Here is a 26,407-nt window from a genome sequence, read left to right on the forward strand (position 1 = left end):
TCAGTAAAGTCTCACTAGATGAATAAAAATTCAGCCTAGCCCCTTATAGGATAAGCGTGGGAACTAAGACTCATTTCTCCATGTCTCCATGGAACCTTCCTAGAAATTCAATTTGAAACCCCTGAAAATTGGCTGCAAATTTACTAACCCCTAGAGATGTAGATGAGCGAAACCAGGCAAATGGCTTCTATTGTCATTGGTAACGGCTGTTGTGTTTTGAATAAGCATTTTTATAACTGCACACCGGGCCATGGGCTCCGAAGACTTGGAAGCAAGTAGGTCCGCCTTCCAGGGCCGCTCCCGGCCCTTTGCTGGCTGTGTGACCCTGGGGGGGTCACTACCCTGCTCGGGGCCTCAGATTCTTCCCCTGGGGACACGGAGGTGAGCTGAGCCCCGAGACACAGACTTCCCCGCGCCAAACAAACCGACCAAGCGAGCATTCTTTCTGCAGCTCTTGAGTTCATCCATCGGAGACTTCTGTTTACTGCTGAGATTGTCTTCGTGGGTCAGTTCCTAACTCTGGCACCTGACATTCACGTTATTACCATCAGTCCCCCCACCTTCCTTCTAGACTCAGCCCCCCGCCGTGCGCCCCCTTCAGGTCCAGAGACACCTCACCTCCTACCACCCTCAGTCCACACCCGTTGAGGGCCCCCGCTTCTAGATACTAGTTCTCCTCCACCCCCACCCCCACCCTGCCTCTCTCCCTCATGGGCCAGGTATACAGTTGGTGCTCAAAAACACCGCACAACGTGTATTTCATTGCAGCCCAATTATGGATTGAATTACGTCCCTCCCACCCTTGGTACCTGTGAGTGGGATCTTATTTGGAAATAGGGTGTATGCAGATGATCAAGTTAAGCATTGGGGTGGGCTCTAATCCAGGATGACTGTGTCCTCATATAAGGGGAAATTTGGACACAGACAGGCATGCACAGCAGGGAGGCGGGAAGATGATGTTAATGATGTAAAGGTACGGGGACATCTACAAGCTGGGGAACACCCATGGCCACCAGAAGCCAGGAGAGAGCAATGCGCCAGGCCAGGCCACGTGGATGACATCAACCCACCCAGCCAGCACGGACGGGAAGAAGGAGCACCGGAGCCAGGCTCTGGGCCTCGCCTACACTAGCCGTGTGTCCTTGGATAAGTCCCTCTCCCTCTGAGCCACAGTGCCCCTGCTATAGACTGAACGTTTGTGGGTCTGGGTCCCCCCAGATTAGGGCTGTTGAAGCCCTAATCCCCAGCGTGATGGTATTTGGAGGTGGTGAGGTCATGAGGGTGGCACCCCCATGAAAGGGATTAGTGGTCCCTACAAAAGAGTCATCAGAGAGACGATCGTTCTCTCCACCACGTGAGGACCCAGCAGGAAGGCCGCCGACTGTAAGCCAGGAAGTGGGCCCTCATGTGATATCTGAGCCGCAGGCACCTTGACCTTGGACTTCCCAGCTTCCAGGACTGTAACCTGGTCGATGATACTTGTTACAGCCGCCTAGGCTAAGACAGTCACCATCTGCCAAACGTGTTGGGTGAACTGTAGAACTGGAGAGGGCCCTCTGCACTCCAGGACTGAGCAATTCTACTGCATGTGTGCCTACTGTATACAAGACACTTGGCTAGTTACAAATACACTCATCCGCCTCTTCACGGGTCCCCCAAGCACCCACTCTGCACCAGGCACTGCGCCAGTGGGAGAGAGGATGCTCATCAGGACAGATGAAGCCCTTGTCCCGGGAGGCACTCACAATCCAGGGTTTCACAGACGGGTGTCCTGCCTTTGCATCACCACATGCCCGAGGGGTGGGCAGGGATTGGCTCACGCCCCTGGGGGCTGCGCGGCCGCTGGAGAGGCCAGGTCTGTGGTTCCCAAAAGGGAGACACATATAAGGGGACGTCTGGGTGGCTCAGTCGGTTAAGCATCCCGACTTCAGCTCAGGTCACGATCTCGCGGTCCGTGGGTTCGAGACCCACGTCAGGCTCTGTGCTGACAGCTTGCCCCGGGCCCAGCTCTGTGGGATTCTCGCTCTCTCTTCTCTCCCTGCCCTCCCCGACGCGAGCTTTCTCTCTCTTTCTCGAAATAAATAGATACACCATCTTGAAAAAAGGAAGCACATAGGTTTGTAGTAAAGACTCTGGGCTTGGAGGGCCAAGGCCGAGGTTCTAGGAGAGCCCACTTGTACTCCCAATAGTGTGACTTCAGCTTCCTTAGCTGGAAAATGGGTTCATGGCTATCCCTGCCTCACGGGGTCAGGGAGCATGACATGGGATTTAACACATGTGCAGTCCTCGGATCAGGGCCCAGCTGCGGGCAGTGGTCAGGAAGCAGTGGCCACTCTTTCTCGACCTCCATGGCCACGGAGACAGACTGAGGCCAAGAGGTGATGCTGCCAGGCAGCCCTGGCCTTATCACAGGCTGGAGTGAGTCAGCTGCCTCCTGTCCCCTTGTTAATTTCTGCTCCGCTCCTTCGCTGACCAATACGGAAACTGAGGCAAGGGGACAGAACGACTTGCCCAAAGTTATTTAGTGAGTGGGGGCCCAAAGGGAACTGGATTCTGTGGCTCTCAGCCAGAGCGCATCCTCTCCCACCCCACCCCACCTGATGACCCCATTCCCCCTCCGCCTCCCTCCCTCCTCTCCCTCTCCCCCTCCTCCCCTCCCTCCTCTCCCTCTCCCCCTCCGCCTCCCTCCCTCCTCTCCCTCTCCCCCTCCTCCCCTCCCTCCTCTCCCTCTCCCCCTTCTTCCCTCCCTCCTCTCCCTCTCCCCCTCCGCCTCCCTCCCTCCTCTCCCTCTCCCCCTCCGCCTCCCTCCCTCCTCTCCCTCTCCCCCTCCTCCTCCCTCCCTCCTCTCCCTCTCCCCCTCCGCCTCCCTCCCTCCTCTCCCTCTCCCCCTCCGCCTCCCTCCCTCCTCTCCCTCTCCCTCTCCCCCTCCTCCTCCCTCCCTCCTCTCCCTCTCCCCCTCCGCCTCCCTCCCTCCTCTCCCTCTCCCCCTCCGCCTCCCTCCCTCCTCTCCCTCTCCCCCTCCTCTTCTTCTCCCTCAAGTGGCCTGCCTGTAGTCACACGGCTGGAAAAGGCTAAACCTTGATCCCTCTGGCTCCTGCCCAAGCGGGCTGAGTGTTTTCGCCATCGGCACACCATGACCCCCACCCACACCCCCACTGGAAAATGAAGCCTGGTCATCACCAATCTCTCACCATTGGCAACACACTGCTGCTGTAGTTGCATTAACGTCTCGAGTCTTCATGAAAACACCACAAAGCATTACCCCATTTGACAGAGAAGGAAACTGAGGCTCAAAGGGGCCAAGTCCCTTCAACCAGCAAGGAAGCTATGGGGCCACATTCGAACTCAGGGCCTGGCCCTCCTTGCCCCTGCCATCGCCCTGTGTCCAGAGCATCTCCGCACGAAGCCACGGGCACCATGCTATCTGGCACAGTCCTGGACGCTGGTGCCCTCATGCCAAGGACAGCCACGGCCCGGGGAGGTGGCCAGTGGGCTGACCATAAAAAATGCCACTCTCCTCTCTGAAGAGACAACACTGATTCATCCCTCCAGCAGGCATTAACTGAGCGCCTGCTAGGAGCCAGGCCCTGGAGATCGCAGAGAGAAGCAGGAGCCAGGAACAGAAATTTCCGGAAGGACGCAAGGGAGCTAGGAGGCAGCACCAAGGAGAAATGGATGATGCTCCCCCAGGGGGGTGGACGTGGGCCTGCCTGTCCGTCTGTCCGTCTGTCCGTCTGGAGGGGCGGATGCGGCCCAGCTCTCCCCAGGACTCTCCGCGGTGCAGACCGGCTTTAGGACAGGGGGCCGGCGGGCCAGCCAGAGGGACTGACCGGGCGACGGCGTGGGGTACAGAGAGCTGTGACCCGAGGTCTTCTCATCTCCAGCGGCTCTGCTGTCTGTGATCGCCCTGCCGCCTGCGGCCTCTGGGCCCGAATCAATTTTCTCCACCTCCATCTACCTGCAGACAGCGCCCTGGGCTTCCCACAGCCCTGGAAATACCAGCTCCAGCCTGCGCCCGGGGGGTCCAGGAGGCAGGGCACGGCCTGACCAGCACCCCCAAGTCCCAAGTGTGAATCCCCAGCCTGCGCCTGCTGCAAAGCGCTCATCCGAATCGTCGCTAATCACAGAGATCACCTCAACTACCAGGCACTCGGGGAGGGCCAGGTCTCCACTGAGCACCTCCCTGGCTGAGCTCTGGCTGCATCTGAGCTCTCGTTTTATCCTCAAGCAGCCCTGGAGGCAGGAACCAGTATCCCCATTGGACAGATGAAGAGATTGAGGGTCAGAGAGTAACTGATATCTCTGGATCCAGCCCAGGGCTGGGTGGCTCCAAAGCATCTCCTTCCTAGGGAGCAGGGGAGGCGCATGTGGGCAGGGGCCCTCCGGAGATCCATGAAGAGAAGACCCATTGTCCGGGAACGTCCCAGGGCAATGCCTGAAGCTTCTTGGGTCCAGAGACCAGGAGCCCTTCTTAAAAAAGAAAAAAAAAGTTATTATTTATTTTGAGAGACAGAGTGAGTACAAGTCGGGGAGGGACAGAGAGGAGGAAAGGAGAGAACGAATCCCAGACATGGGGCTTGATCCCACGAACCGTAAGATTATGACCTGAGCTGAAATCGATAGTCAGACACTTAACTGGCTGAGCCACCCAGGCCCCCCCAGAAGCCCTTCTTTGTGTTGGCTTTTCAAGACGGGGCTGGGGGACCCCCAACGAGTGTCTTCGCCTCTCTGAGCCTCAGCGGTGCCATCATCGGTAACACAGGGGTGTCCTCACGGGGTGTCCCTCACAGAACCCGCATCAGACAGCATGGCTGTGGGACCCGGGGCAGGCCCAGAGGCCGCCACATCTAAATCAGAGCCACCGCCTTCCTCCGCCTCACCGTCTACTGGCTTCTGGTCTGCTCTGTTCCCTGGCAGTTCTCAGCAGCACAGAGAGAAACCACGCTTTGTGTTCAGGCTCCAGAGACAAGTTCATTGGGACTGAGGCTCCGGGACTCCCAGCCGTGTGCCCTGATCCTCGGCACCCAGGTGCTACGTGTCTCCGTGGCCACAGCCCTGCACCGTGCAGGGGGCGTGGGGAGCCGGAGGCTCTCCCAGTGGAAGCTACACGCCATGGTCCTCGCAGCTCTGCTTACAAAGCACCCCCTGCATTCATGCATTGCCTCGTTTAATATCGCGGCAACCTCGTGGGCAGGTATGACTATCTCCCTTGCGCAGGTGAGTAACCTGAGACTCAAAAGCATTGAATGGCCCACCCGAGTCCCCGAGGAAAGACAGCAAGAGCCCGGCCAGGCCTGAAACCCAAATTCCTTTGACTCCAAGGTCATTGTTCTTCCGCAGCTCCATGCCCTCCCCAGCCTGAGATGACCGACAATCCCCACCAGCTCCTCCTAAAATCCCCGTGGGAGGTCAAGCGCCCCTCCAGACTCACACAGAGCTGGGTTCTGAGTCTCAATAACCAACATTGAAAGCACAAGCAAGGAAAGGAAAAATAGACGTTGGACCTCCACCAAAATTTAAAACGTTTTGTGCTGCAAACAATACCCTCAAGGAAGTGAGAAGGCAACTCACAAAATGAGAGAAAATATCTGCACCTCATGTATCAGATAAGGCATTTGTATCCAGAATTTATAAAGAACCCTTATGACTCAATAACAGACAACTAGGGTGCCGGGTGGCTCAGTCAGTTAAACATCCGACTTCAGCTCAGGTCATGATCTCGCAGTTTGTGAGTTCAAGCCCCACGTCGGGCTCTGTGCTGACAGCTCGGAGCCTGGAGCCTGCTTCGGATTCTGTGTCTCTCTCTCTGCCCCTCCCCTGCTTGCTCTCTCTCTCTCTCTCTCTCAAAAATAAACATTTTTAAAACTTTTAAAAATAATAACAAGCAACCAATTTTTTTTATAGCTGGGTAAAAGATCTGAATAGACATCCCCCAACCCAAAGAAGCTACGGGAATGGCCAAGAAGCACATGGAAAGACGCTTGACATCATTAGCCTTCAGGGAAATGCAAATCAAAATCACAATGAGATAGCACTTGACTAGAGTCAGTCGGACGGGTAACAAGTGCTGGCTAGAATGCAGGAAAATCAAAGTCCTCCTGCACTGCTGGAAGGGGCAGCAGAAAGATGCAGGGGCTTGGAAAACCGTCTGGCGGTTCCTACACTGTGACACAGGATGTGACCGAATGTCTCAGCAATTTCACTCCTAGGTAGCTACCAAAGGGGCTTCGAAACACATTTCCGCACAAAAACTCCACAAATGTTCAGAGCGGTGCTACCCCCAGCAGTCAAAAAGTGGAAACCAGTGCCCGGGGGGCTCAATTATGTCCTGAGCCAGAATCAAGAATCGGTTAAGCATCGGATGCTTAACCGATTCTTCATTCTGGCTCAGGCCAGAATCCTGTGGTTCAAGAGATCGAGCCCCGTATCGGGCTCTGTGCTCATAGCACAGACCCTGTTTGGGATTCTCTCTCTGTCTCCCTCTGCGCCCTCCCTAAATAAATAAACAAACAAACAAAGAAACAAGCATTTTGGGGAAACAACCCACATGCCCATCAGCAGACAGATAAACAAATGTGGTACATCCATACAATGGAATATTATTCAGCCATAAAAAGGAATGAAGTACAGACACATGCTGCAATAGAGACGAACCTTGAAGACACTCTGCTAAGTGAAATAAGCCTGTCACAAAAGGTCACATAGTGGATGAGTCATTTACACGAAATGCCCAGAACAGGCAAATCTACAGACAGAAATAGATCAGCAGTTACCAAGAGCTAGGGGGAGAGGGGAGCTGGGGGTGCCTGCTAACAGGTAGGGGGTATTTTCAGAGTAATTAAAATGTTCTAAAATAGGACTGTGCCCATAGCTACACAAGGCTGTGAGGAGACTTAAAAAAAAAAAACAAAACATGGAACTGTACATTTCAAATGCACGTGAATGTGATGTATGTGAATTACATCTCAATAAAGCTGGGGGGGGGGGGGGGGGACAAAAAAAAAACCATTTCTGGCAAACCCCAGAGCGGCGTGACCTTGGAAGGAAGACTTTCCAGTTCCAGACCTCAGTTTCCCCTTCTGCAAAGTGGGCCAATAAACTGCACCGCTTTGCATGCAGACCAAGAAGGCAGCGGCTGGAGCCCCTCACACAGTAGGCGCTCACCCTGTACGAGGCTCCTTCCCCAGCGTGGGAGGCCACCGGGGTCGCCCGGGGCAGGGTGCTCCGCCACCAGAGGCCCAGCCTGGCCCCGGCTGCGGGACGGAGTGGACAGAAGAGGATGCTCATCGCCCATGACATAATTTAGATGGATGGCTCGGGCCATCCGTCAGGCTGGGAGCGGGCGGCCCGGGAAGAGGCCGTGGGGGAGCCCATTACGGTACACGTGTTAACAGCGCTTCCTTTGTACCGACAGCCGCGCGGGCGCGGGCAAGGGCCGCTCCCCGCATTGTCTGCGCGCCGCGGCCGCGCGGTGATGAATGGGCCGCGCGCGCCCGGCCGCCCCCGCCGCCGCCCTGGTACCGCGGGCGGAGGGCGACACCGCGTGGCCGCGCCAGGAACTGCGGGCCGCGGGCCATCGTTCAGTGCTCAAAAACTCTGTTTAGCACAGAGCCTGGCACACGGTAGGTCCTCACGAAATCCAGACGGTGATTATCATTGCCTTTATTTTCAGGGGGAAAAAAACGAACACAACCAAGGTCAGACACCGCCAGATAAAACAGAAGGATATCAGGATATTCCATGATGTTTGAATTTCAGAGAAACAGCAAATAATTTTTTGGAGTGTAAGTATATCCCAAATATCTCATGAGACATGTTTTTAAAAACTCGTTCGTGGCTGGGGCACCTGGGTGGCTCAGTCGGTTAAGCATCCCACTCTTTTTTTTTTTTTTTTTTTTTTTTTTTTAATTTTTTTTTTCAACATTTTTTATTTATTTTTGGGACAGAGAGAGACAGAGCATGAACTGGGGAGGGGCAGAGAGAGAGGGAGACACAGAATCAGAAACAGGCTCCAGGCTCCGAGCCATCAGCCCAGAGCCTGACGCGGGGCTCGAACTCACAGACCGCGAGATCGTGACCTGGCTGAAGTCGGACGCTTAACCGACTGCGCCACCCAGGCGCCCCTAAGCATCCCACTCTTGATCTCAGCTCAGGTCTCGATCTCAAGGTCCTGAGTTCAAGCCTGGTGTTATGCTCAGGACTGAACATGGAGCCTACCTAAAAAAAAAAAAAAAAAAAAAAAAAAAAAAAAGTTTACATTTATTTATTCTTGAGAGACAGAGAAAGACAGAGTGTGAGCAACAGAGGGGCAGAGAGAGAGGGAGACACAAAATCCGAAGCAGCAAAATCTGAGCTGTCAGCACAGAGCCCGATGCGGGGCTCCAACCCATGAACCGTGAGATTATGACGTGAGCCAAAGTCGGATGCTGAAAATGAGGAAAGCGACGGCCTGTCCCTATATCTGTATAACCACACCAACAGGATTTGTGTGCAGATTAAAGGAGATGATATGTGTGAAAGGATTTAAAGAGAATCAAGGTCACGGCCGATGAGACTTCAAAGTTCTTACGTTCACACTCGATTTGCAGAGTTGAGAGAAGGCATAGCCAAGCGTAATAGAGGAGTCCACCAGCCACGAGGTGGAATGTGAGTCAGCCAGACAACTCCCTTCGTGCCTTTGCACATGCTGTGCCCTGCACCTAGACCCCCCTTCCTCCCCAGACTAGGTCCTATCCGTCCTCCGGGCCTCAGCCTGCTGAAGGTTCTCTCGGACTCCCTCCTTCCATATTCATTATCCCCCTCACATGCTTCCCTGGAACACTGATTGTTTTCATCTCAGCCTCCCATCTCCACTCTGTCTTCCACCTAAGGGGGAGCCAGCCTCTTGTTCCTCTACGCCTAGCCCAGCACATAGTAGGTAGTCAGCTCATATCTGTTGAGTGGGTCGATGTGTGCACAGTAGGTCAAAGCTCAGAAATTATTACCTTCTACCTTGTCGCTTGGCAAGAACCCAAATGTAAGCGCGTGACGGTGGGGATGGGGTCTGCCCTGGCCCCCTCGCGGGAGCCCCCAGCATCCAGCAGGCACCTGAAAAGACATGTTGAATTAACCCGGACTGCTAACGTTACTGAACACGCCGTGCGTACGGCCCTGGGCCAAACGCTTTTCTCCACTATTCGCCCATCACAATAAGCCAGTGATGTCGAGGCTATTATTGTGCCCATTCTACAGATGAGGAAGCTGAGGCACAGTGAAGGGACGTAAACCCACCTGCCGAAGAAGACACCCCTGTACGTGGAAGGGCCTCACCTCAAGCAGGGCAGCCGGCTCTGGTGCCCACCTCCACCATGCCTCCGCTCAGGGGTCTTGGATGGGACAGGCGTGGGCATGCACCCCGGCTCCAACCTTCTCCAGCAAGTGACCCCAGCAAACCTCTTCCCCTCTCTGGATCTCCATTCCTTCCATTTCTAAGTGGAGCGAATGAAATGACCGACCCCGCAGGGTGGTGGCAAAGAAGAGGAAGCAGCCGTGGGAAAGGCACTCAGCAGGTAACTGATGCATTTGGCTCACTGCGTGGTGACGTCCCTGGTGGTCACCAAAGCCGTGGTGAAAAGAGCAGAGAGCAGGCTCTGAGCGTTGCCTACGTGCCCAACTTGTGGGGCAAAAGAGCATTCTGAAGCTTCTAACGCCTCCTGGAGGCAGAAAAATAGTTGGAGAGGTTTCTATTAAGATTTTCTCCAGAAATTGGTGCCCCTGGCAGACCATGGGGCAGGGAAGTGACTGTGAGGTGCCTGGACGCCCCGTCCCCAGGTGAAGCCTGGGGGACAGGAGACAGGAGACAGGCAGGGAACTTTGCAGGGTGCCAACCAAGCCTCCTTCCCAGCCGTCTGGTCACTGGGTCCCACACCCAGGCCAGCAGGGGTAGGATGGAATGGGGGGTTGCTTGGGGGGCTTTGAGGCATAGGGAGAGGACATCCTGTCTGAATCAGGATTCTCTCTGCCCCAGATCCTGCCCCACCAGCAGCCAAGCTCTGCCGATTTGCTCTTCTCGCCGAAAGTGTCACGGTTTCCTGCCTCATTCGCTTATTAAATAAATTTCTACTGGGTGTCTGCTCTGGGCTGGCACTGGCCATTCTTGGCACCGAGAATTTGGTGATGAACAAGTAGACATGGGCAAATGGAGGCGCTTTCCCCCTCGCCGAGCTCATAGTCTGGGGCAGGGAAGAGGCAACAGGTCATCAAAGCAGAGTGATGGGCAAAGCCCAGGGGGCTGGGAGTCCCCAGAGGAAGCACCTGACCTACCTGGGGGATCAAGGAAAACCTCCTGGAGGAGGTGACATTTAAGCTGAGCCAGAAAGAATGCGTGGGATGAGTCATACTGGGGAGAGAGGCTGAATGCTCCAGAGAGAAGAAATCATGAGCCAAAGGTGTCAGAGGGAGGAGACTGAACATCCGGGGGGGGGGGGGGGGGGGACGGGGGATGAAGTGAGCAGGTGGCAGCACAGGGGGTGATGGGTCCGCTGAGGTGAGCAGGGCCGGACCGATTGTGACCTTGAAGCCATGGTGAGAATTTATGGGTTTTGCTGGGGTGCTAGGGAGCCATAGAGGGTTTTACGCATGTGGAGAGGCACAGCCAGATTTCCCACAGCCTTAAATACAAACCCCTCTGCCTTCCCCCTCCCCGACCAGACTACTAAACGGGATGCCAGTTGTCCATGGGAAGCACTTTCCTTCCACCGTGACCGCGCCCTCCAGATGGCCCAAGGACACGTCAGCGAATGGATATGCGGGGTTCCTCCATCATGGCAGGCCACGGCCTTGAGGCCACCCCACCCCGGCAGAGGGGTCTCCTACTCCATTCCTGCTCTCAGGAAGCCAAGGTTTCCACACTACTCCAAATATGTCCCCTACTCAGACCTCTGCCCACCTTCCCAGGAAGGGACGCTAGCTCCTGGGGGTATGCCTGGGACTGCAGCTGGAGCCAGTGAACCCAGAGCACAGAGCCGCAGGTCTTTCCCTCAAGGTCACCTTAGACTTTCACCCACTCTGGGCCTCAGTTTCCCCATCTACACTGAGGTGACCCCTAACTCTCAGTAGTAATGACTCTCCCACCACGCCCACTCCAGATCAAGAATCTGGCAGGAACATCACAAACCACGGTTACCAGGCACATCCACTTAGCTCCAGGCACGTGACGTAGAAATGTCCACCCTTGTTTTATGGTAGTTAGTCACTTGCCCAGCCAGCTAGAGGCAACCAGATGAAAAACAGCCCCCAGGTCGCTAACACTTAGCAGGGACCCAGTACCTTTACATCAGTCAGATCGCATCCTTACAGCCACCCTGTGGATTATTAACCCGTTTTCTAGGAGAGGAAACGGAGGTTCAGAGAGACAGAGAGAGAAACTTGTGCAAGGTCACACAGCAAGTTAGAGGAAGGGCTAGAGCTCCAACCTAGTCCCCTGGCATGTTTTTAGAGGAGCTGGAAGAAATTTCTAGAGGGGAGAGGAGGACAGACAAGACTCCCACCCAGACCAGTCTCCATCCCGTGGTGGGAGGGCTCCCTTCACTTTGCCCACAAGGCAGAAGCCAGTCATTCCCTGCTTTAAGGGGGGATTTCCCCTCCAGCTCCTGCCCCGCCCCCAGAAGCTACCCCCACCCTTCCCCCAGCCGTCCCCCTCCCCCTCTCCCACTCGCCAGCACAAAGAGTTGCCAAGGTAACCGCATTGCCAAAGACTTCCCTCTTTGTCTGGGGCCAGGGGAGGAAATTCATAAGCCAAGTCTCTGCTCGATGACCCCTGATGACCCCCACAGGGCAGTTGGGCCCTGGATCATCCCTGCAAGGCCCTCGCACCCCACCCCACCCATTTCAGCAAATGATAGCTTAGTGGCAACTCCCGGTCACAAACTCTAGGTCTCAAGGTACAAGAGGCCTGTGGCTGCGGTGAGGTGTTGGGGGGATAACGTCTGGAAAACACACGGCTGGCAATCGCGCAGGAGGGGACACAAGGCAGGACGACACTATATGCTTGACACTGGGTGCCCGTGTTAATACCTACTATGCGCCTGGCACGGTAAAGTGCCCCAAGTCACATCGGGAGTACTGAGCAGAGCGCCTACTAAGCGCTTGGGGCTTTGCTGGACACTGAAGGGGCACAGACGACGGCCCCCAGTATGTGCTTCCCTCTGCGCGAGGATGATGGAGAAGCGGTGAGCGATGAGGTGGGTTGAGAAGTCCTCGTGGAGAGGCAGGCATTTGCGCCAAGCCTTGAACATCCAATTTGGACACACAATGGATGGAGAAGTTGGACAACAGGAAGTTGATACTGTCTGAGCAACAGCTATGCACCGGGCAGGTCAGGCAGGCCCCTTGCTTTAAGCAGAAAAGTCAAGATGTAAAGTCAGGCCCATCTGATTCCAGTGGCCTTTCCTCTGCTATGGTGTCTGATGATGTTCTGGATGGTACTTCTCTGAATGAAGGAGGCGGGCGCAGGGCGCCCACCAGCCCCAGCTGAACTTGGAGCCTGAGGAGGAAATACACCTTTGTTATTTTATGCTCATGGGAGTTGATCCACCCCAATGAAGATCTCAGGGCTGTGTTACCACAGCGGATCCCAGCCCATTCTGTTACGGGGATAGTCCGAACCAAAATCCTGGGTCTGACTCTCATTGGCTAGATTGGGTCATCGCCGAACCAATCACTGCAGGCAGAGGGCAGGAGTGTTCGATTGGCTCAGGCCTGGGTGGTGCCCACCTCCAGCCGCGAGGAAGGGGCGGTCAGCCCCATTCAAACTGGGAAGACTAGGCCTGGCGGAGGACTCGGTGAGACGAATGGGGTGCTGTTACCGGAAAAGGGAACAGCTGCTGCATAAGGCAAAACCACCAGGTCTCCACTCCTGGGGTCCCGTGGTAAGACGCTGTGCAGGAGGTTCCCGCACTGAACGCAAGCCGAGGCCTCAGGCCCCTTTGTAGGCAGAGACCTTACAAGCCTCTGAGATTCGCCGGGAAGGAGATGCTACTGAGGCCTGCTGGGCCATGTTGCTTCTCTCCTAGGTCTCAGGAAGTCCTTCGGTTGCCGGCGCGGGTGGCCGGTCTTCCCCAGGGAGGGTCTGGGGGACTCGGCCGAGGTAGGGAAGCCGGGTCGGTGGGAACGGCCTGCCCAAAGCAGCAGTCTAGACGAAGCTGTGCACGGCTCTTCCGAAAGCCCAGATGTTTTCCCTCCCTGGCTCTCCTTACATGGCTCCCGACCAATTACTACCAGCATTTACTGAGCACCCGCTGGGAACCAGGCCCTGTAACGGGGGCTCCATAGACCTCACTGCGTCACAAAGACCCTCACAAGCACGTATTAGAGTGCTATTTCATAATCCAAACGAGCAGACGGACGCTCAGAAATAACATGGCCTACCCAAGGTCGCACAACTCGAAACGGAGCTCCCAGTCTTTAGCCATCCATTCTGTAAAAACAAAACAAAAACTAAGAAATAATCGGGCAATGCAAACAGGTAAAAAATAAAAGAGGAAATTCTCCTGAACTGGTCACACCCATTCCCGCTGGTCTACAAAGGAAGCAGCATTAACTCTTGGTTGAACATGTCCACCCGGACGTCTTTCCACACTCAGCCAATATGCTTGAGTGTGTATTATGTGCCCAGCATGTGCAAGGACGTTACAGATGGTTTTCAGACAGAGGGAGTCTCGGGGTGTAGAAATTGTAATCAGTCTAGCTTTTCATCATCTTAATTAGTCAGGGTATGGGGGTGGATGAGGCCTCTTCCCACTCCAAATTTCCCAACAATCTCCCATCTCACCCAGAGGAAAGCCAAAGTCCCGACTGTCCAGAGGCCCTGCCTGATCTGGCCCTTGGCCGTCTCCAACCTCGGCCCCGCCACCCTGTCATCATCCCCCTTGCTCTGTTCCAGCCGTAATTCATTGTTTCTTAAACACTCGCGGACACACTGCCTCAGGACCTTTGCACCTGCTGCCTCTGAAATATCTCTCTCCCGGATACCTGAAAGGCTCACATCCTCACCCGTTTTAGGTCTATCCACAGATGCCCCTTTACCTTAATTAAATTTGACTCCTCTCACCCCAAACACTCTACACCCCCTTTCTTTTCTTTTTCCTCATAGCATCTAGTCCCCTCTGACATACTATAAAAATCTATTTCTTTTAACATTTTTTTTTTATTTTTAAGTAATCTCTACACCCAACATGGGGCTCAGACTCACACCCCAAGATCAAGAGTCGCATGCTTGGGCTTTCAACAATAGCCAAATTATGGAAAGAGCCTAAATGTCCATCAACTGACGAAGGGATAAAGAAGACGTGGTTTGTATATACATTGGAATACTACTTGGCAATGAGAAAGAATGAAATCCTGCCATCTGCAGCAACGTGGATGGAACTGGAAGGTATTACGCTGAGTGAAATAAGTCAGGCAGAGAAAGACAGATACCATATGTTTTCATTCCTGTGTGGATCCTGAGAAACTTAACAGAAGACCGGGGGGGAGGGGAAGGGGGGGGAACGTTACAGAGAGGGAAGGAGGCAAACCGTAAGAGACTCTTAAATACTGAGAACAAACTGAGGGTTGATGGGGGGTGGGGGAGAGGGGAAAGTGGGCAATGGGCATTGAGGAGGGCACCTGTGGGGAGGAGCACTGGGTGTGGTATGGAGACCAATTTGACAAGAAATTATATTTAAGGAAAAAAAAGCCAATGGAAAATGAAAAGAATTCAACATACGCATTAAAAAAAAAGTCACATGCTCTACAGACTGAACCAGTCAGGTGCCCCAAAATTCTTAATTATCTTACCTTTGTCCACTCACTTACTAGTCCACAATTGAACCCCGGAACCTTCGAACATTGCCTGGCACACAGTGGGCTCTTAATGAAAGCTCGTTGGCTGGGGCGCCTGGGTGGCCCAGTTGGTTAAGCGTCCCGCTTCAGGTCAGGCCATGATCTCATAGTGCACGAGTCTGAGCCCCATGTCGGGCTCTGCACTGACAGCTCAGATTTGGATTCTGTGGCTCCCTCTCTCTCTGCCCCTCCTCACTCATTCTCTCTCTCTGTCTCTCTCAAAAAGAAAGAAACATTAAAAAAAATTTTTTTTTAATTAAAAAAGACTTGCTGGCTGGGTACATTAACGAGAAGAGGCAACAAGACTCAGACGTGCCTGAACATTTTTTAGAACTCTGAACCTCTTTTTGGAGCCAGGACTCAGCTGGGACATCTAAAAGGACAGCGTACAAGGGCAGGTGGAGGGCGGCAGGGGGATCTTCCCCCAAAGCCATTTTCTGCAAATACCCCGTCCCAACTCAGCCAAAGGTTGTGAGGTGAGGCCCCAAATCCAAAGGACCTCAAGTCAGAAATCCTTAACCCTGATGTACCAGGAACAGGGTTCCAGAAATTCAGAAACCCAAAGCAGGAGCCACCTTGCGGGGACAGCGTAGTCCCAGGCAGCTGCCTCTGCTGCAGGCCGTTTCCCCAGGTGTGATTTATGCCTCTGGCTGAACTTTATTTTCTACTTTTTGGATTCTGCTCTGGAATTTTTTTCTCCTTGGCCTTTTCCTGGGTCAATGCAGTCCTGATATTTGATTTACTGTTAACAGTATTGACTGCATAGGATTGAGCCAAGAAATGGAAGAAATTGCTTTTTCTTTCTTTCTATCTCCTCGTTGACAACTCAGTCTTAGGGCTGGGGTGGCCAAGCTTGGCGAATGCGAAAGAGGGCAAAGGGAGGGAGGGGGGGTTCCGTGCCTCCGCGGCTGGAAGGCTACCCTGGGAAGGAAATTAGCGAGGGGTCGTCAGCCCAAGAGCGTCCTACGCCTGCCTCTCGTCCAAAATTTTTCCCTCCTAAACAAGACAAGACAAAGGCTTGGAGAGGAGGCGGTGGGAGCAGGCCCACCTTGGATTGAAGCTGCGTGGCTGTGGGCAAGTCACTGTGGTCCTGTGTGGTCTCTCTTCTGCCCAAATACACAAACAAGCACTCACCCTAGTCCACGAAAAGGGTCTGGGAAGCCTGAACGTTTTTGAGGATATTTATTTATTGTGGTAAAATATACATAACATAAAATTCACCACTTTAAGTATTTTTTTTAATTTGAGAGAGAGAGAGCGTGGAGGAGGGGCAGGAGAGAGAATCCCAAGCGGGTTCCATGCTCAGCACAGAACCCCACACGGGGCTCCATCCCATGACCCTGGGATCATGACCTGAGCGGAAATCAAGAGTCAGAGTGTCAAATAAACATTAAAAAAAAAGTGGGGGGGGGGGGGGCGCCTGGGTGGCTCGGTCGGTTGAGCGTCCGACTTCGGTATTTGTCCTTTTATGAGTGGCTTATTTCACTTAGCCTAACGCCCTCAAGGTTCATCCACGTTGCGGCAGGTGCCAGAATGTCCTTGCTCTTGAGGACGAACGACGTCCTACAGTACGGATAGATCACATTTTGCTTTCCCATCCATCTGTGGGTGGACACTTACGAATCATATCGCCATGAGCATGGATGTAGCCTAGAGATTTTTGAGATGTTGTAATGACAGCCCCCTCCTCTCCCAAACGAGGGTTTGCTTGCAGCCATTCCTTACTGCTCGCAGTAAAGTGCTCTCACAATTACTCTCCTGGACCGCATATGGAGTCAGGCTCAGGAAATACCACAATGAGGGAGACAGACACTGCCCTGCCGTCGCGGGGCTCACAGTCTGCTGGAGACTAAATATAAATCAACACACAGCCAAGTACACACATCGTTACAAACTGTGATAAGGGGGCCAGGGGGGAAGAGGGAGCTGGGAAAGAGACGACAGAGAGGGTCCTGCTTCACCTGAGCCGGAAGGATGCTCTCAGAAGGAAGATCCAGGATAAGCTCATTTTCCACGTAAGAGGAGAACAAAGATCATCGGAACAATGGCGGGGAATTTCTGTCGTCCCCACACTCAGGGAGCTGCGGGTACAGGGATACAGTGATTTCTGGCAGGCAGCCTGCCGGATGCCTCAGACCAGCTCATGAGAGCCAGGGGTTGCGTTTTCAGGAACCTTGTGAGCCGGCTGTGAAATGCAGCTATCATTAAAAGTCAAATTACATAAACTTGCAATCAAACGAAACACATTAAAAATCGTTCAAAACTCACCACTTCCTAACTACTTGACCACGTTTTATTATCATCCTCCGCTCTTAGAGTTGTTTACACCCATCGCACCCCTCTGGCAGAACCGCATATAATGGGACCTGCGCATCTCCCCCGTCCCGCTGTCAAAGGCATCATGTTGGTGACTTGAAATCAGCCGCACTGGGAGCATTAACACCACGGATCTTGGCAAATGCTCTAAACTGGGGCTTGATTTGTTATTGTTTTGTTGCTTGTCTCGAGGTAAGAAAGGGACGTGCCAAGTGTTAATAAAGTAGATTTAACGCAAAAGGTATGAGGTGCCCATGGCCGCTCTTTTGCGAACAGGCACAAAGAAGTTGCTGTCCGCACTGAGGAGCAGGTGGCGTTCCAACGCAGGCCTTTGTTGTGCTGTTTTGTCTTCCTCGCTAACGTAAACAAAAACACCAACCAAGATTCACATCAGAACAACACATGTTAAATGTTAAACATATACCAGCGTGCAACTGAGTCATTACCGTGACTTCCACATTTAAAAATCAAGAACTGTGGGGGCGCCTGGGTGGCTTAGTCGGTTGAGCGTCCGACTTCGCTCAGGCCGTGGACTCGCGGTTCGTAGGTTCGAGCCCCGCCTCGGGCTCTGTGCTCACAGCCGGGAGCCGGGAGCCTGCTTCAGATTCTGTGTCTCTCTCTCTGCTCCTCCCCCGCACACTCTGTCTCTCCCTCTTTCTCAAATAAATAAACATTAAAAGAAATTTAAAAATCAGGGCGCCTGGATGAGTCACTCGGTTGAGCGTCCAACTTCGGCTCAGGTCATGATCTCACGGTCCGTGAGTTCTAGCCCCGCACCGGGCTGTTTGTGCTGACAGTGCAGAGCCTGGAGCCTGCTTCGGAGTCTGTGTCTCCCTCTCTCTTTTTGCCCCTCCCCCGCTCTCTGTCTCTCTCAAAAATAAATAAACATTAATTTTTTTTTAATTTAAAAGTCAAGAACTGTGGCTATCATACTTTTTGAAAACTATTTTCGGACATGGAAAAAACATTTAAGGAAAGGTGGCTTATCCGTTCAAATTAGCGAGACATTCAGATGGTGTATGAAGACACTGGAACAGGGCATCTGACACCAGAGCTAGTCCAGCAAACTCCAGTAGCATGATATGTACCAACTGATTGATAGAAGGGTGGAGTAATGGATTCCAGCTCTGTCACTAATGTAATCACGAGCTCAGGCAATTTTCTGAGCCCCAGGTTTCTGCTCTATACAATGAGGATAAGATGCCTTCCTTGACTACATCCCAGAGAGGTACAGGGATCAGATACAGCAGGAGTGATTGGGATTCATTTGCATGTAAGTAGGAGACACTCAACATAAACGTAAACTAGCTTAATGGGAAAAGGGGAGAGTCATTTGTTCTCAAAATTAGTTGGGATATTGGGGCAGCTCAAGATTCAAAAGAAAAGCTCTCGTTTTTCCCTTTTGCCTCATCTCACGAAGGTGGCTACACGCTCTCCTTCTGCAGATGCACCTTCCCCCTTCTCCGTCGGGCTGGTACCTGCCCTACAAACCTCAGTGGAGAAGCAGCAGCTCCCTCCTACCAAGCCCACATAGCGATCCCAGGGAAGGGCTCTGATTGGCCCGGCTTGGGTCATGTGCTGCCTGTTGCACCAATCACCGTCGCCACAGAGATTGGATGCTTCGTTGGGTCTTACCTGGGTCGTGGGACCACTTCTGCAGCCATGGCAAGCTGGATCTGCTTCCAGAGAGCTTTCTAGGCAGACAAAGTTCGGCAATCCGCTCCGGGAGGTTGGATGTGCGCCGGAAAGATGAGACCAACAACAAGTGTGAAGGATTGTTGAGGATGATCATCCTCAGAAGAGAGGGAGGAGGTTGTCTGGATCTCACACACGGACTGAACATTTAGCAAACATATCTTTTCACACTGCAAAATTGATCCTGTAGCTCCAGGCTGGAAACCTGCCAGGTCGTCATGATCTGGGCTTGCCCACATCTCGGGGCTCGCCGCCCCGGGCCCCACCCTCCGGCTTCTCTGTTTCAGACTGTCTCTCCCTTTCCTTCCTCAAGGTCTTTCACACATGTTTCCTCTGCCTGGACTACTCTTCCCCTAACTCCTTAACCCCAATCAATCTTTCTAATCTACTTCCCCCATGAGCACCCTGGACAATAGAGGCGTATTTGTCTTGTTCACAGTACATGCCGCGGCTGAGCGCAGGGCAAGGCACAAAGTAGATAGTCAACAAACACTTCTGAAATGAATAAATAAATGACTGTTTATTGTTCTAAGAGGAGAAAAGTCACGACTTCCTGCCCTTACACACAGATTCATTCATTCTTGCCTTCTGGCAATACTGTGCCGTGGGCTAGGAGACAGAACAATAAACAAGGAATTATTCTTGCCTTCAAGAAGATCCTGGTTTCATGGGAAAAGATGGTGGAGAGCCACAGAGTTGGCACAGAAGGAGCACGGGGTGGGTGAGGGGCAAGGGAGAGGAGGCAAACACTTTGCGGAGAAGGGGAAGCCCAAAATCAGAAGTGATAGATAAATAGAAATTAGGTGGTGAAGGTAGGCAAACCCAGGGGGCGGCACTGAGATGGGGAGGTGAGGTTATTCCAGGCAGAGGGAACAGTAATGCAAAGATCTGCAGGCTAAGAGGAGAAGCGATGTGTAGTCAGAGAGAGAGAGAGAGAGAGAACACCAGCCCACATATTATGGGGGAATGTGTGTGAGGATCCAGGAGGCTGACTCCAGAGAGGCAAACCCAGAATGGCCTTTAAGCCATTGTAAGGAGACTGTGCTCGATCCAAATAGGGCCACAAGACCTCACTGAAGTATATTAATCAGGGATGTGACTTGACCACATTGTGTATTAGAAAGAACTCTTCAGCCGGCCCATCACCCTGGGGACACAAGCTAAGAGTATCAGTTTAAAGGGTTCAATTTAGATGGATTAATGACTCCATGGTAGGGGCAGCTGGGCAGGTCTGACAGTTTCCCACCTTTTGCAGTCGATATTGTAATCCCTGATTCTTGGAACCCTCCTCCCCTAGGTTCCCAGAAGCATAGACTCATACAAATGGAGAAACCCTGCCTCAAAGGCCCAGGCAAAGGGGGGCATAGCCCCTCAGTCTCGCAGAGGCCAGAAGAATATAAGGTGGAACTCTAGAATCACAGCATTGCAAAGGCTTGGAATCCCAGAATTACGAACCAATAACATCAATCTTGGCCAGCTCAGGACGACTCCGTGGCCTTAGGCAGCCCAAACCCTTAAGAAATGACACATGATTCTTCTTGGGGAGGCGGCCTTGGTCTCCCCAAACCTCCTTCATACGGGGCCCAGTGGGTTATCTTGTTCCCCCCGCTGCATGGCTGCTTCCTTGAAGCCCCCCACCCTACACCCCGGTGGGCTATACTCGGGCACCCTCTGGCCCAGACCCCACTCCTCCCTGCAGAGAACAGAAATATTTTCTTAGCTAGCATCGGTCCTTAAGGATAAATGCTGTGTTTTCTTTCTTTTTTTTTTTCATCCCCACCTCGGAGGGTGCCAGAGTTCAACTCAATTTTCTCAGATTAAATAAAATTTCAAAGTGTCAGTCCCCAGCAAACGACAAGTTGGAAGGTGGTTGATTTTCCTAACCCGATCGCCAGTCCAATTACAATTTTTAATCTATATGTAGATAATGGTGAACAAAACCCCATAGAAATGTCAAGAGTGAGGAGGTTATTAGCTTAGTTTTAATTACTGTCGATCATTCTTAGCAACTGGAGAGACCCGGCAAATTGGGGGACGGTGGCCTTCCTCCAGAAGAGTTCAGCCGGGCCCCTGGGCTGCTCTTCTGCGAAGCCAGCCCCGCAAGGAGGCTGTCGTGGCGCCGGGTCAACGCCACGAGTTCCTGCCCAGACAGGCCCGTGAACTTGGACTCGGGCGGAATCAGGCCGCACCAGCTGATGCGATGTGACCACAGACCTTCCCCCTAGAGCGTTTCTTAAGGCTGCAAGCCTCATCCGGGCGCTCCCAACCTCTTTGTGTCGAAAACCTTCCCAGGGGTTATCTTTTGTCTTGATGATAAAAGTAACACGGGCTCCTTTAGAAGGATGTTTGAGAAATTGGAAAAGACGAACCATGGAGGGTAGAAAATGAACCTATGCCAGTCTCACTGCCTAAAAAAACTGTTAGTATTTTGGGTTATTTCTAGCCTTCTCAATGTGTGTGTGTATACACACGTGTAAATATACACACACACACACACATATATATATAATAAAACATGTGATACATACCCTATATATATATATAACAGATATATACCTATATATTAAATACATGTGTATTTAATATTAAATTTCTGCAATAGGAATAAATATTTTACAGTATAATATTATAAATACAACTATAATTAAATAATAATACATAATGTAATGTTACAATTATACATACATACACAAAAATTGGAATTATACTGCATGTGGATTTTTACATCCCGCTTTATTTACTTACTTATTTTTTTACTTATCGTGATATCATAAACAGCTTCTCGTATCGTGGATGTTATTTGCAAGCATAACTTTAGTGGCTGCAGAATATTCTATACCCAGGATACAACACACATTTAACTAATCCCTCCCTTATTTTTACACATACAAGGCCAATGCATATTTTATTTTTTATTGAAAAAAATTTTAATGTTTGTTTATTTTTGAGAGAGAGAGACACAGAGCCTGAGCAGAGGAGGGGCAGAGAGAGAGAGAGAGAGACAGAATCCAAAGCAGGCTCCAGACTCCTAGCTGTCAGCACAGAGCCCAACGCGGGGCTCGAACTCGCAAACTGTGAGATCATGACCTAAGCCGAAATCGGATGCTTAACCGACTGAGCCACCCAGGTGCCCCCCCCCCATGCATATTTTAATACAGAGGCAACAACATCTTATGTTTAATGTTTAATATTGTACTCTGGTCTTTTTCACTTAATGATAAGTGGTTTTCTGTGTTATTGTGAACTCTGTGGCTGTCGTTTTAACAGATCATTCAACCTCCAGCAAGTATTTCTGAAATGGTAACCTGTGCCAAGCACCGTGCTAAGTGTTAGGAATGTAGAGATTAGAATCCTCTAAGCATTAAAGTCACCTAGCATTCTTGATCTTATAAACCTTTTATTAACCTGAATATACATTCTAATATAATACTTCTAAATCTTTCGCTACATTGAATATACATCCTAATCAAATGAGCCATTCTGTTATTGCAGATTTGGGTGGATTAACATTTCTCATATTTGTACAGAACACTGCCTAGGATATTTTGGTAGGTAAACTATTATCTCTCTTCTGAAGCATCTTCTTCTTATAAATTCCTCAGAATGCAATGAATGGGTCAAAGGTATTCACATTTTTAAGGTTCTTAGTGAGAAATCTGGTTCCTACTTAAATGAAGTTTTAAGCAAGAAACTGATCCGTGACCTAAAGCAAATACCAAAAAAAGAGTCAAAGTTAGACCCCGAAGGGGCTCTATTCTAACTCATTAGAAACAGTGTTATGTTTAATATCTGCAAGGCTATCAGAAGGACATAAGGAAAGGATAACAGCGACCCATTCACAGATAGAGATACACAATTTTTTAAACTGATCGCATTCATCATTTCATTTGTGAAACATTTTTTGGAAACTACGAAGTCACATCTTCTGAAGAGTAGGGTAAGCACCGCTCGTCGTTTGGCAAAGCGATTTCAGGTAGAAAAGGCATGAACCCACTTTTAATTGCCATCGTCGTGTGTTTGTGTTTGTTTGTGTGTTAGGAAAAAAATGCAAGTAGAGTATCAAACCCATACGCTCATGAGATCAGTTTAGAACAGAGCAAGGAAGGAATAAGAGAGGTGTATTTAAATTCAGTTTGAAGAACAATATTAAGCGTAGAAGCATGCAGGCAGCCTGAAGACAGCAATCACTGGGTGTTCGAGAGGGCCACGGGAGATGCTGGGGAGATCAGTGTGACACAGGACAGTGATGACAAGAGACTGTTATCAAGCCTAAGCTGATGGGTACCAAAAAGCCCAAGATCTCAGGGAACTTGTATTTATTAAGTATTCACATATGGCAAGGCTCTGAGAGCCAAACTTTGGACTTTCCTTCGCTCAAGAGAGTCAAAATGACATTTCAGACCTCCACAGTTGCCCATCAAACTAACCTGGGGAGATTTTTTTAAGGCACCAATGGCTGGGCCCCTTCATTAGAGCCTCTCTGCATCCATACCTCCGAGTGAGGCCTGAGCATCAGTATTTTTTTCTTTTTTTTCTTTTTTTTAATGTTTATTTATTTTTGACAGAAAGAGAGACAGAGCATGAGCGGGGGAGGCGCAGAGAGAGACGGAGACAGAATCCGAAGCAGGCTCCAGGCTCTGAGCTGTCAGCACAGAGCCTGACACGGGGCTCGAACTCACAGACCGTGAGATCATGACCTGAGCCGAAGTCGGAAGCTCAACTGCCTGAGCCACCCAGGAGTTCCCTTTCTTTCATTTTTAAAAAGCAAATTTATTCTGTAAATTTGTTAAAGCACGAATCTGCTTGCATATGAAGAGCGAAAACAATCTGTAAAAAATAAATAGATCTAAAATATAAAATTATAGACACAAAGACAGAAGACACTTTCGAGAATTTGATAGCAGTGCCTACGAAAAATTCCCAGTGAGCAGAAAATACAGGAAAAAGATTTAAGTGTGATAGAGATGGTTTTAAGACTTCCCTAGTGGATCTAACATGCAGCCAGGGTTGAAGACTCCTGGTCAAGATCGCCCTTCCTTCTGAGTGTAATCCTGTTTACAAACGGAGGCTGGAGTCCACACCCCTAGTGATCTCTCCCTCCTTTGGCATGCTAAGACTTCTTGAGCACCCTCTGCTCAAAGGATAATGAGGCTAATGGCCAATCAAGTCCTAATGAGAATTGATTCGTTTATAAGCTGCAATTATGTTGCCAGGTGCTTCTCACTTGCCAAACCCAGGAGACTCAAGGGCAAGCAGGATATGGCCTGGGGAAGGCTGGGCATGTGGGGACAGTGGAGAGGAGACAGAGAAGTTGCATCTTCGGGAGTTCAGGGTGAACTTGGGGTCCACGCACCAGTGGGATCTTGGTACCGGATCAAATAAATACCCACCGTTTAATGAGTCCAGGAAAACTCAAATCCAGATCATGTGCACCTCTGAGGATCCCATCAGAGCATGAACACCAAGGTTCTGCACCAAGGACATACTGGAAGATGGGAGGATGAGAGGGAAGGGGTGTCTGTTAGGAAAAGAAATGGAAACAGAAGCAGAGAGCACGAGGGGGCGGACCCACACACTCTCAGTTCAGCAGCCTATCAGGATCCTTCCTGAGACTCTAGGTTTCTGGGAAAATCCTTCCCCCACACTAGTATGCAAATCAGGGAAACTGGCAAGCTCATTCCTCAAGAATAGGGGTTAAGGCTTGGGAAGGCATTTGATGACACATCACCCACTCCTCTTCTTCTACAGGGGGTTCCTGCAATCTGTACTCCAAAACAATATCCAAATGGGTATCAGACTTCTACTTAACAATAACTGGACAGTCACCTGGCCCTCCTGCCCCTGGCCTCAGTGAAAAGCGGAACTAAAGGATGAGCAGGGATGTGGGGGCAAGCACTTCATTAACCGATGTGGTCTCTCTCCCCAAAATCAGTGCTTGAAGCTCATTCATCCTGAAATAGTCAGGGCTTGTCATTCTGGAGGCATGTTGTGAATATTTCTAGGCATGAGGAACATGAATGGGATGGATAAGGATGTCCTCAAGTGGGGGAGAATGGAAAAAGGTGGAATGGAAAGAACCATGTGAGCTAACAAAATGGAATGCAACACAGTGGATGGAATGCAGCACAGCAGATGCTACAAAATGGGATGGGGTGTAGTGGGATGGCATGGGATGGAAAGAATGGAATAGAATGAGAAGAACTAGAATGAAATGGACTGAGGTGGAATGACTTGGAATGGGATGAGATGGGATGAGATGGGATCTAATGGGTTACGATGGGATGGGATGGTGGAGTGGGGTTGGATGGGATGGGGTGGGACGGAATGGATGAAATGGGTTAGGGAGGATGGGATGGGATGGATATATGGAATGAGTTAGTGTGGATGGGATGGATTAGGATGGGTTAGGATGGGATGGGATGGGATGGGATGGGATGGGATGGGATGGATGGATGGAATGGGTCAGGGTGGATGGTATGTGATGGGATGGGATGGAATGGGTTAGGGTGGATGGGATGGTATGTGATGGGATGGGACGGGATGGGATGGGGTGGATGGGGGTGAATGGGATGGGATGGGGTGGATGGGATGGGAAGGGATGAGATGAGATGGGATGGGGTGGAATGGGTTAGGGTGGATGGGATGAGATGGGATGGAATGGAATGGGTTAGGGTGGATGGGATGGGATGGGATGGGATGGGATGGGATGGGATGGGTTAGGGTGGATGGGATGGGATGGATGGGATGGGATGGGATGGATGGGATGGGATGGCATGGGAAGGGATGGGATGGGATGGGATAGGATGGGGTGAATGGGATGGGATGGGGTGGATGGGATGGGAAGGGATGAGATGGGATGGGATGGGATGGGATGGGAAGGGATGAGATGGGATGGGATGGGATAGGATGGGGTGAATGGGATGGGATGGGGTGGATGGGATGGGATAGATGGGATGGGATGGGATGGATGGGATGGGATGGGATGGGATGGGAAGGGATGGGATGGGATGGGATGGGATGGGATGGGATGGGAAGGGATGAGATGGGATGGGATGGGATAGGATGGGGTGAATGGGATGGGATGGGGTGGATGGGATGGGATGGATGGGATGGGATGGGATGGATGGGATGGGATGGGATGGGATGGGAAGGGATGGGATGGGATGGGATGGGATGGGATGGGATGGGATGGGAAGGGATGAGATGGGATGGGATGGGATAGGATGGGGTGAATGGGATGGGATGGGGTGGATGGGATGGGAAGGGATGAGATGGGATGGGATGGGGTGGAATGGGTTAGGGTGGATGGGATGGGATGGGGTGGATGGGATGGGCTTGGATGGGGTGGATGGGATGGGATGGGGTAGATGGGATTGGATAGGGTGGGTGAGGTGGGTGGGGTAGGTTGGAATGCAATGGACTAAAGTGGAGTGGAATGGAATGGAAACGAATGGAATGGAATAAAATGAAAAGGGATGGGATGGGACAGAAAGGAGAGAATGGAAAAAGTTAAGTGGAATAAAATGGGATAGGC

The 26,407-nt window shown here is 51.4% G+C and overlaps 1 long non-coding RNA gene across 2 annotated transcripts; it reads right to left on the reverse strand.

The window, feature by feature from the left end:
• Positions 1-7,966: 7,966 nt before the first annotated feature.
• On the reverse strand, positions 7,967-13,284 carry LOC132665609 (uncharacterized). 2 transcript variants are annotated; one of them, XR_009604196.3, is made up of 4 exons: positions 12,846-13,281; positions 12,059-12,523; positions 8,985-9,087; positions 7,967-8,217 (listed from the first exon to the last, which is right to left on the reverse strand). It is a non-coding gene; the product is annotated as an uncharacterized LOC132665609 (long non-coding RNA). The 2 variants fall into 2 exon arrangements; XR_009604195.2 differs by lacking the exons at positions 7,967-8,217; positions 8,985-9,087 and having other exon boundaries at positions 12,024-12,523; positions 12,846-13,284.
• Between the last annotated feature and the right edge of the window lie 13,123 nt (positions 13,285-26,407).

This window comes from Panthera onca, chromosome D3 (assembly GCF_046562875.1).
Source record: "Panthera onca isolate mPanOnc1 chromosome D3, mPanOnc1 haplotype 2, whole genome shotgun sequence".
In the NCBI taxonomy this organism is placed as follows: domain Eukaryota; kingdom Metazoa; phylum Chordata; class Mammalia; order Carnivora; family Felidae; genus Panthera; species Panthera onca.